Genomic DNA, 10,784 nt, shown 5'->3' with positions numbered 1-10,784 from the left:
TAGCTTGTCTTCAAGCGTTTGTATCGTCCTTTCGCTCTGCCCATCAGTTTGTGGATGATAGGCAGTACTCATTCTAGACGAGTTCCCAATGCTTGCTGTAATGTCTGCCAGAATCTTGAAATAAATCTGGCATCCCTATCAGAGATAATAGAGATTGATATTCCATGTCTGGAGACGACTTCCTTCAAATACAGTCATGCTAACTTCTCCATCTTGTCATCTTCTCTTATTGGCAGGAAGTGTGCTGACTTGGTGAGACGATCAACTATTACCCGAATAGTATCATAACCACTTGCAGTCCTTGGCAATTTAGTAATGAAATCCATGGTAATGTTTTCCCATTTCCATTCCGGGATTTCGGGTTGTTGAAGTAGACCTGATGGTTTCTGATGCTCAGCTTTGACCTTAGAACATGTCAAACATTCTCCTACGTATTTAGCAACATCGGCTTTCATACCCGGCCACCAAAAATGTTTCTTGAGATCCTTGTACATCTTCCCCGTTCCAGGATGTATTGAGTATCTGGTTTTATGAGCTTCTCTAAGTACCATTTCTCTCATATCTCCAAATTTTGGTACCCAAATCCTTTCAGCCCTATACCGGGTTCCGTCTTCCCAAATATTAAGATGCTTCTCTGATCCTTTGGGTATTTCATCCTTTAAATTTCCCTCTTTTAAAACTCCTTGTTGCGCCTCCTTTATTTGAGTAGTAAGGTTAGTATGAATCATTATATTCATAGATTTTACTCAAATGGGTTCTCTGTCCTTCCTGCTCAAGGTGTCGGCTACCACATTTGCCTTCCCCGGGTGGTAACGAATCTCAAATTCGTAATCATTCAACAATTCAATCCACCTACGCTGCCTCATATTCAGTTGTTTCTGATTAAATATGTGTTGAAGACTTTTGTGGTCGGTATATATAATACTTTTGACCCCATATAAGTAGTGCCTCCAAGTCTTTAATGCAAAAACAACCGCGCCTAATTCAAAATCATGCGTCGTATAATTTTGCTCGTGAATCTTCAATTGTCTAGACGCATAAGCAATCACCTTCGTTCGTTGCATTAATACACAACCGAGACCTTGCTTTGATGCGTCACAATAAATCACAAAATCATCATTCCCTTCAGGCAATGACAATATAGGTGCCGTAGTTAGCTTTTTCTTCAATAACTGAAACGCTTTCTCTTGTTCATCCTTCCATTCAAATTTCTTCTCTTTATGCGTTAATGCAGTCAAGGGTTTTGCTATTCTGGAAAAGTCTTGGATGAACCTTCTGTAGTAACCAGCTAGTCCTAAAAACTGGCGTATGTGTTTCGGAGTTTTCGGGGTATCCCACTTTTCAACAGTTTCTATCTTTGCCGGATCCACCTTAATACCTTTTTTGTTCACTATGTGACCGAGGAATTGAACTTCTTCCAACCAAAATGCACACTTTGAAAATTTAGCGTACAATTCTTCCTTCCTCAATACTTCTAACACCTTTCTCAAATGTTCACCGTGTTCTTGGTCATTCTTTGAGTAAATAAGTATGTCATCAATGAAAACAATGACAAACTTGTCAAGGTATGGTCCACACACTCGGTTCATAAGGTCCATGAACACAGCTGGTGCATTAGTTAAACCAAACGGCATGACCATAAACTCGTAATGACCGTAACGTGTCCTGAAAGCAGTCTTTGGAATATCATCTTCTTTCACCCGCATTTGATGATACCCGGAACATAAGTCAATCTTTGAATAAACAGACGAGCCTTGTAGTTAATCAAATAAGTCGTCGATTCTCGGTAGTGGATAACGGTTTTTGATGGTAAGTTTGTTCAACTCTCTGTAGTCAATACACAACCTAAATGTACCATCCTTCTTCTTGACAAACAAAACAGGAGCTCCCCATGGTGATGTGCTTGGTCGAATGAAACCACGTTCTAATAGTTCTTGTAATTGGCTTTGTAGTTCTTTCATCTCGTTGGGTGCGAGTCTGTAAGGAGCACAAGCTATTGGTACAGCTCCTGGTACAAGATCTATTTGAAATTCAACAGATCGATGTGGAGGTAGTCCCGATAATTCTTTCGAAAATACATCGGGAAATTCTTTTGCGATGGGAACATCATTGATGCTCTTTTCTTCAGTTTGTACTTTCTCGACGTGTGCTAGAACAGCATAGCAACCTTTTCTTATTAGTTTTTGTGCCTTCAAATTACTAATAAGATGTAGCTTCATGTTGCCCTTTTCTCCGTACACCATTAAGGGTTTTCCTTTTTCTCGTATAATGCGAATTGCATTTTTTTAACAAACGATCTCTGCTTTCACTTCTTTCAACTAGTCCATACCGATTATCACATCAAAACTCCCTAACTCTACTGGTATCAAGTCAATCTTAAATGTTTCATTAACCAGTTTAATTTCTCGATTCCGACATATATTATCTGCTGAAATTAATTTACCATTTGCTAATTCGAGTAAAAATTTACTATCCAACGGCGTCAATGGATAACTTAATTTAGCACAAAAATCTCTACTCATATAGCTTCTATCCTCACCCGAATCAAATAAAACGTAAGCAGATTTATTGTCAATAAGAAACGTACCCGTAACAAGCTCTGGGTCTTCCTGTGCCTCTGCCGCATTAATATTGAAAACTCTTCCGCGGCTTTGTCCATTCGTGTTCTCCTGGTTCGGGAAATTTCTAATAATGTGGCCCGGTTTTCCACATTTATAACAAACTACATTGGCATAACTTGCTCCGACACTACTTGCTCCGCCATTACTCGTTCCGACACCATTTGTTCCTTTCGTTCTGTTAACCCCTGGTCCGTAGACCTCACACTTCGCCGCGCTATGACCATTTCTTTTACACTTGTTGCAAAATTTGGTGCAGAACCCCGAGTGATACTTTTCACACCTTTGGCATAGTTGCTTCTGATTATTGTTGTTGTTGTTGCGGTTGTTATTGTTGTTGGGATGATTGTTGTAGTTGATGTTGTTGTTGTTGTTGTTGTTGTTGTTGGGCCGTTTGTTGTAGTTGCGATTGATGTTGCGATTGTTGGGATAATTGTTGCGATTATTATTGTAATTGCTGTTGTTGTTGTATTGGTGATTCTTATCACCGTTTTTCCTCCCACTTTCTTTTGACTTGCTTCACATTGGCCTCTTCAGCCGTCTGTTCTTTAATTCTTTCCTCAATCTGGTTCACTAGTTTGTGAGCCATTCTACATGCCTGTTGTATGGAGGCAGGCTCGTGTGAACTTATATCTTCTTGGATTCTTTCCGGTAATACTTTCACAAACGCGTCGATCTTCTCTTCCTCATCTTCGAACGCTCCCGGACACAATAGGCACAATTCTATGAATCGTCTTTCGTACGTGGTAATATCAAATCCTTGGGTTCGTAACCCTCTAAGTTCTGTCTTGAGCTTATTGACCTCGGTTCGGGGACAGTACTTCTCGTTCATCAAGTGCTTGAATGCTGACCACGGTAGTGCGTACGCATCATCTTGTCCCACTTGCTCTAGATAGGTATTCCACCATGTTAACGCAGAACCTGTGAAGGTATGCGTAGCGTACTTCACTTTGTCCTCTTCAGTACACTTACTTATGGCAAACACCGATTCGACCTTCTCGGTCCACCGTTTCAATCCGATAGGTCCTTTGGTTCCATCAAATTCCAAAGGTTTGCAGGCAATGAATTCTTTGTAGGTGCATCCTACACGATTTCCTGTACTGCTAGATCCAAGGTTATTGTTGGTATGTAGTGCAGCCTGTACTGCGGCTATGTTTGAAGCTAGAAAAGTACGGAATTCCTCTTCATTCATATTCACGGTGTGTCGAGTAGTCGGTGCCATTTCCTTCAAAATTGTCAAATGGAACAAGTTAATCATACAGAATATTAAGAGTAGTTAATAGTATTTCGTAGCATAATATGAACTCATTTATAAAAGCTTTTTCTTCATATTAGCATTTTATAAGTTTAAATTCGGGTAGTACCTACCCGTTAAGTTCATACTTAGTAGCTAATATACAATTCAACTACTACAATTCTATATGAAAAACTGATTATAATAATATTTCGCGTTCAAACTTTTATACAATATTTTACAAACTTACAATACCGCTTATTTTACATAAAGCATGAAATATAGCACACAATAACTTTGATACAAGATAGTTGTGAAGATAATTCTAGCTAGTACACCAGTCGTTCAGCAAAGGCAATAAAGACACGTAATTCATACGTCCATAAACAAGTCATGCATTCTGGTTTTACTAGGACTACTTCCCATCCTTGGTCTTGTGGAACATAACCGTTATGGCCGTTGATAAGACAGCGTGTTGTAACGTCGTCAAAGGGACGAGGGTTACGTAATGACCAACAGTCTCGTAATAACCTAAAAACCTTATTTCTTACCCCAATTACCGACTCCGTCACTTGTGGGAACGTTTTGTTTAATAGTTGTAGCCCGATGTTCTTTTTCTCACCTTGGTGAGAAGCAAACATTACTAACATGTAAGCATAGCATGCTTCTTTATGTTGCATGTTGGCCGCTTTTTCTAAATCATGAGGTCCTATATTCGGATGCATTGAGTCAAAATAATTTCTTAACCCGTTGCGTAAAATAGCATTTGGGTTCCCCGCAATATATGCGTCAAAGTAAACACATCGTAACTTATGGGTTTCCCAATGTGATATCCCCCATCTTTCAAACGAAAGTCTCTTATAAACCAAGACATTCTTGGAACGTTCTTCGAATGTCTTACAAACTGATTTCGCAGTAAATAGTTGTGCCGAAGAATTCTGACCGACCCTAGACAAGATTTCATCAATCATGTCTCCGGGTAGGTCTCTTAAAATATTGGGTTGTCTATCCATTTTGTGTTTTTATACTGTAAAATAGACAAGAGTTAGATTCATAAAAAAAAATACTTATTAATACAAGCAATTTTTACATATATCATAAAGCATAAGCACACTATATTACATATATTACACCACACGAATACAACTATCTTATTCCGACTCGCTCGTTTCTTCTTCTTCGGTTTTGGTTCATTTTGCCAAGTTTCTAGGGATATATGATGTTCCCCTAATACGAGCTGTCGTTTTCCACAATGGTTTAGAAAAACCTAGTGGTTTAGAGGTTCCCGGGTCATTGTTACAACTTAAGGGCTTCGGGGGTTGACGATACATATAAAGTTCATCGGGGTTGGAATTAAATTTCTCTATTTTTATGCCCTTTCCCTTATTATTTTCTTTTACCTTTTTAAATTCAGTTGGGGTAATTTCTATAACATCATCGGAATTCTCGTCGGAATCCGATTCATCGGAGAATTGGTAATCCTCCCAATATTTTGCTTCCTTGGCGGAAACAACATTGACCATAATTAACCTTGGTCGGTTGGTTGAGGATTTTCTTTTACTTAACCGTTTTATTATTTCCCCCACCGGTTCTATTTCCTCCTCCGGTTCCTCCTCTTCCGGTTCTGATTCTTCTTCCGGTTCTGATTCTTCTTCCGGTTCTTCTTCGAGAACTTGTGAATCAATCCAATATATATTCGACTCTTCGTTATTATTAGGTGAGTCAATGGGATTTGTGCTAGAGGTAGACATCTATCACACAATATCAAACATGTTAAGAGTTTAATATATCACATAATATATATATACATGTTAATAATATATAGTTTCCAACAAAAATGTTAAGCAATCATTTTTAAAGAAAACACGGTCGAAGTCCAGACTCACTAATGCATCCTAACAAACTCGATAAGACACACTAATACAAATTTTCTGGTTCTCTAAGACCAACGCTCGGATACCAACTGAAATGTCCCGTTCTTATTGATTGAAAACGTTCCATATTAATTGATTTCGTTGCGAGGTTTTGACCTCTATATGAGACGTTTTTCAAAGACTGCATTCATTTTTAAAACAAACCATAACCTTTATTTCATAAATAAAGGTTTAAAAAGCTTTACGTAGATTATCAAATAATGATAATCTAAAATATCATGTTTACACACGACCATTACATAATGGTTTACAATACAAATATGTTACATCGAAATCAGTTTCTTGAATGCAGTTTTTACACAATATCATACAAACATGGACTCCAAATCTTGTCCTTATTTTAGTATGCAACAGCGGAAGCTCTTAGTATTCATCTGAGAATAAACATGCTTTAAACGTCAACAAAAATGTTGATGAGTTATAGGTTTAACCTATATATATCAAATCGTAACAATAGACCACAAGATTTCATATTTCAATATACATCCCATACATAGAGATAAAAATCATTCATATGGTGAACACCTGGTAACCGACATTAACAAGATGCATATATAAGAATATCCCCATCATTCCGGGACACCCTTCGGATATGATATAAATTTCGAAGTACTAAAGCATCCGGTACTTTGGATGGGGCTTGTTGGGCCCGATAGATCTATCTTTAGGATTCGCGTCAATTAGGGTGTCTGTTCCCTAATTTTAGATTACCAGACTTAATAAAAAGGGGCATATTCGATTTCGATAATTCAACCATAGAATGTAGTTTCACGTACTTGTGTCTATTTTGTAAATCATTTATAAAACCTGCATGTATTCTCATCCCAAAAATATTAGATTTTAAAAGTGGGACTATAACTCACTTTCACAGATTTTTACTTCTTCGGGAAGTAAGACTTGGCCACTGGTTGATTCACGAACCTATAACAATATATACATATATATCAAAGTATGTTCAAAATATATTTACAACACTTTTAATATATTTTGATGTTTTAAGTTTATTAAGTCAGCTGTCCTCGTTAGTAACCTACAACTAGTTGTCCACAGTTAGATGTACAGAAATAAATCGATAAATATTATCTTGAATTAATCCACGACCCAGTGTATACGTATCTCAGTATTGATCACAACTCAAACTATATATATTTTGGAATCAACCTCAACCCTGTATAGCTAACTCCAACATTCACATATAGAGTGTCTATGGTTGTTCCGAAATATATATAGATGTGTCGACATGATAGGTCGAAACATTGTATACGTGTCTATGGTATCTCAAGATTACATAATATACAATACAAGTTGATTAAGTTATGGTTGGAATAGATTTGTTACCAATTTTCACGTAGCTAAAATGAGAAAAATTATCCAATCTTGTTTTACCCATAACTTCTTCATTTTAAATCCGTTTTGAGTGAATCAAATTGCTATGGTTTCATATTGAACTCTATTTTATGAATCTAAATAAAAAAAGTATAGGTTTATAGTCGGAAAAATAAGTTACAAGTCATTTTTGTAAAGGTAGTCATTATAGTCGAAAGAACGACGTCTAGATGACCATTTTAGAAAACATACTTCCACTTTGAGTTTAACCATAATTTTTCGATATAGTTTCATGTTCATAATAAAAATCATTTTCTCAGAATAACAACTTTTAAATCAAAGTTTATCATAGTTTTTAATTAACTAACCCAAAACAGCCCGCGGTGTTACTACGATGGCGTAAATTCGGTTTTACGGTGTTTTTCGTGTTTCCAGGTTTTAAATCATTAAGTTAGCATATCATATAGATATAGAACATGTGTTTAGTTGATTTTAAAAGTCCAGTTAGAAGGATTAACTTTTATTTGCGAACAAGTTTAGAATTAACTAAACTATGTTCTAGTGATTATAAGTTTAAACCTTCGAATAAGATAGCTTTATATGTATGAATCGAAAGATGTTATGAACATCATTACTACCTCAAGTTTTCTGGATAAAGCTACTGGAAATGATAAAAATGGATCTAGCTTCAAAGGATCCTTGGATGGCTTGAAAGTTCTTGAAGCGGAATCATGACACAAAAACAAGTTCAAGTAAGATTTCTACTCGAAATAAGATTGTTATAGTTATAGAAATTGAATCAAAGTTTGAATATGATTATTACCTTGTATTAGAAAGATAACCTACTGTAAGTAACAAAGGTTTCTTGATCTTGGATGATTACTTGGAATGGATTTAGAAAACTTGGAAGTAAACTTGCAATCTTGAAAGTATTCTTGATTTTATGAAACTAGAACTTTTGGAATTTATGAAGAACACTTAGAACTTGAAGATAGAACTTGAGAGAGATCAATTAGATGAAGAAAATTGAAGAATGAAAGTATTTGTAGGTGTTTTTGGTCGTTGGTGTATGGATTAGATATAAAGGATATGTAATTTTGTTTTCATGTAAATAAGTCATGAATGATTACTCATATTTTTGTAATTTTATGAGATATTTCATGCTAGTTGCCAAATTATGGTTCCCACATGTGTTAGGTGACTCACATGGGCTGCTAAGAGCTGATCATTGGAGTGTATATACCAATAGTACATACATCTAAAAGCTGTGTATTGTACGAGTACAAATACGGGTGCATACGAGTAGAATTGTTGATGAAACTGAACGAGGATGTAATTGTAAGCATTTTTGTTAAGTAGAAGTATTTTGATAAGTGTCTTGAAGTCTTTCAAAAGTGTATGAATACATATTAAAACACTACATGTATATACATTTTAACTGAGTCGTTAAGTCATCGTTAGTCGTTACATGTAAGTGTTGTTTTGAAACCTTTAGGTTAACGATCTTGTTAAGTGTTGTTAACCAAATGTTTATAATATCAAATGAGATTTTAAATTATTATATTATCATGATATTATGATGTATGAATATCTCTTAATATGATATATATACATTAAATGTCGTTACAACGATAATCGTTACATATATGTCTCGTTTCAAAATCATTAAGTTAGTAGTCTTGTTTTTACATATGTAGTTCATTGTTAATATACTTAATGATATGTTTACTTATCATAATATCATGTTAACTATATATATATCCATATATATGTCATCATATAGTTTTTACAAGTTTTAACGTTCGTGAATCACCGGTCAACTTGGGTGGTCAATTGTCTATATGAAACCTATTTCAATTAATCAAGTCTTAACAAGTTTGATTGCTTAACATTTTGGAAACATTTAATCATGTAAATAACAATTTCATTTAATATATATATAAACATAGAAAAGTTCGGGTCGCTACATCATGGGCGGGAGAAAGCGTCTGGCCGGTGGTCATAAGTCGATATCTGCCAGGTGTAATAGGTACGACTCATCCGTCAGCGGTGCGTCTAGCCTAATGTCCATGCTCTTTACGGAAGGGATCGTCTCCGTTTCCCCCAGGGATCACAGTACCACCGGAATGGTGTTGTGGCCCCGGGAGTCTAGGGCTGGGTGGTGCTGGAATCTCCTCGGGATCCTCATATCCGTCTGAGATGTCCATCAGGTCAAGCGTGTGTCTACTATCTCCAGAAGACAAATCGCCAGAGTCGCCGGAGGGTAGCGGTGAGTCAGCAACAATAATAGGCGAGGTAGCACTCTCGAAGTCAAAGGTCATAGGCGGCATGTCTGACATCTGAACAAGGAAAAATAACTTTTTTCATGTCAGTAAGACATATAGCAAGCACGTAATCAGGCACTACAGCATCCTAGCGGTACATGGCATGGCAGTAGTAACAGTATTAAACAGAAGTAACATGCAATCAAAGACAGATAGTAGCATGCAGTAGCGAGAAAGTAGCAGCATAGCAGTAAAGGTAAGCAGTAGCATGCAGTAATAGTAAGCAGTAACAAGTAAACGAGCAAGTTGTAGATTAGTCCTATTAGCGAATCCTACTCGGCTCGGTCAAGACTCACTAATGCAGCCTAATTCCCTACAACCGATGCTCTGATACCAAATGTAACGCCCCGTACAAAACCATCATGTACGAATCGTTAACAACGGGTCCATTACACGGTATAGTACTACATGCTGTTTTAAGATAAGTTTTGCATTCACGAAAAGATAACGTTTTACAAAAGATAACGTGACACAAAGGTCGTTAGAAAGCCATTATTCAAAATAACATAAGTTACGAATGCAAAATAAAAGTTCCATGATTGAGACATCTCTAAGTAATGCAGCGGAAGTCTATATAAAAGCGCATGTATTCTCAGTCCCAAAAATAGTAAAGTAAAAATGGAAGCTATAACTTACAGTGAATGAGCAGTAAAAGTTGATACGAAAAGTATGCAGGTAGTAAGTCGGTCCGAAAGGTCGTCAACCTAAGTCAAACGTCACTAAGTCAGTATATTGTCCCCAAAAGTTTAAAAGTGAATAAATTAAGTCTTAAGTATCATCATCATCATCATTATCATCATACGTAAAAGATAAAGTAAGTTTTCAAGAATAGAGATCGAAACAAAAGGCTGACTTCGGACAGCTGTTACAACCTCCACACAAAACGAAAAGACATGTGGTCAAATGGCCAAGGCTCCGTATGTGAGTCCTCTAACCGCTATCCAATTTTCAGATCCTAACTCGATGTCGTTTGACCGTGGCGACGGTTCAAGCACGAGTAGGTCAGAATTTTCAGCACGTCGTTACAACGGCGTAGTGACTTTCGGAAGGCTATAAATCCTAAACCGTATATCAGATTTAGACGAGTCCTAAACGAAAAGTCATCTACTCGAACCGAACTATCTGAAAATCGATTTTCCAGAAGTCCTAGGAATCTGATCAGTCCCCGAAAAACAGCAAACAAGTGCTCCGGTGGGTTTCTTGGTGCTTGATGCTCATCACGGTTCTCATCCTTGATGCGTGTAAGCTTCAAGTGTACAACTCTTTGATGTTTTAGCATCACTTTGACCAAGTTTCAACTATAAACGCACAACTAAGAGTAAAAGCTAACATTCTACAAGTTTTGAAC

The sequence above is a fragment of the Rutidosis leptorrhynchoides genome, chromosome 4 (genome assembly GCF_046630445.1).
Source record: "Rutidosis leptorrhynchoides isolate AG116_Rl617_1_P2 chromosome 4, CSIRO_AGI_Rlap_v1, whole genome shotgun sequence".
Classification (NCBI taxonomy): Eukaryota; Viridiplantae; Streptophyta; class Magnoliopsida; order Asterales; family Asteraceae; genus Rutidosis; species Rutidosis leptorrhynchoides.
The sequence above is the reverse complement of the archived record's forward strand: the minus strand, read 5'-3'. Positions refer to the sequence as shown.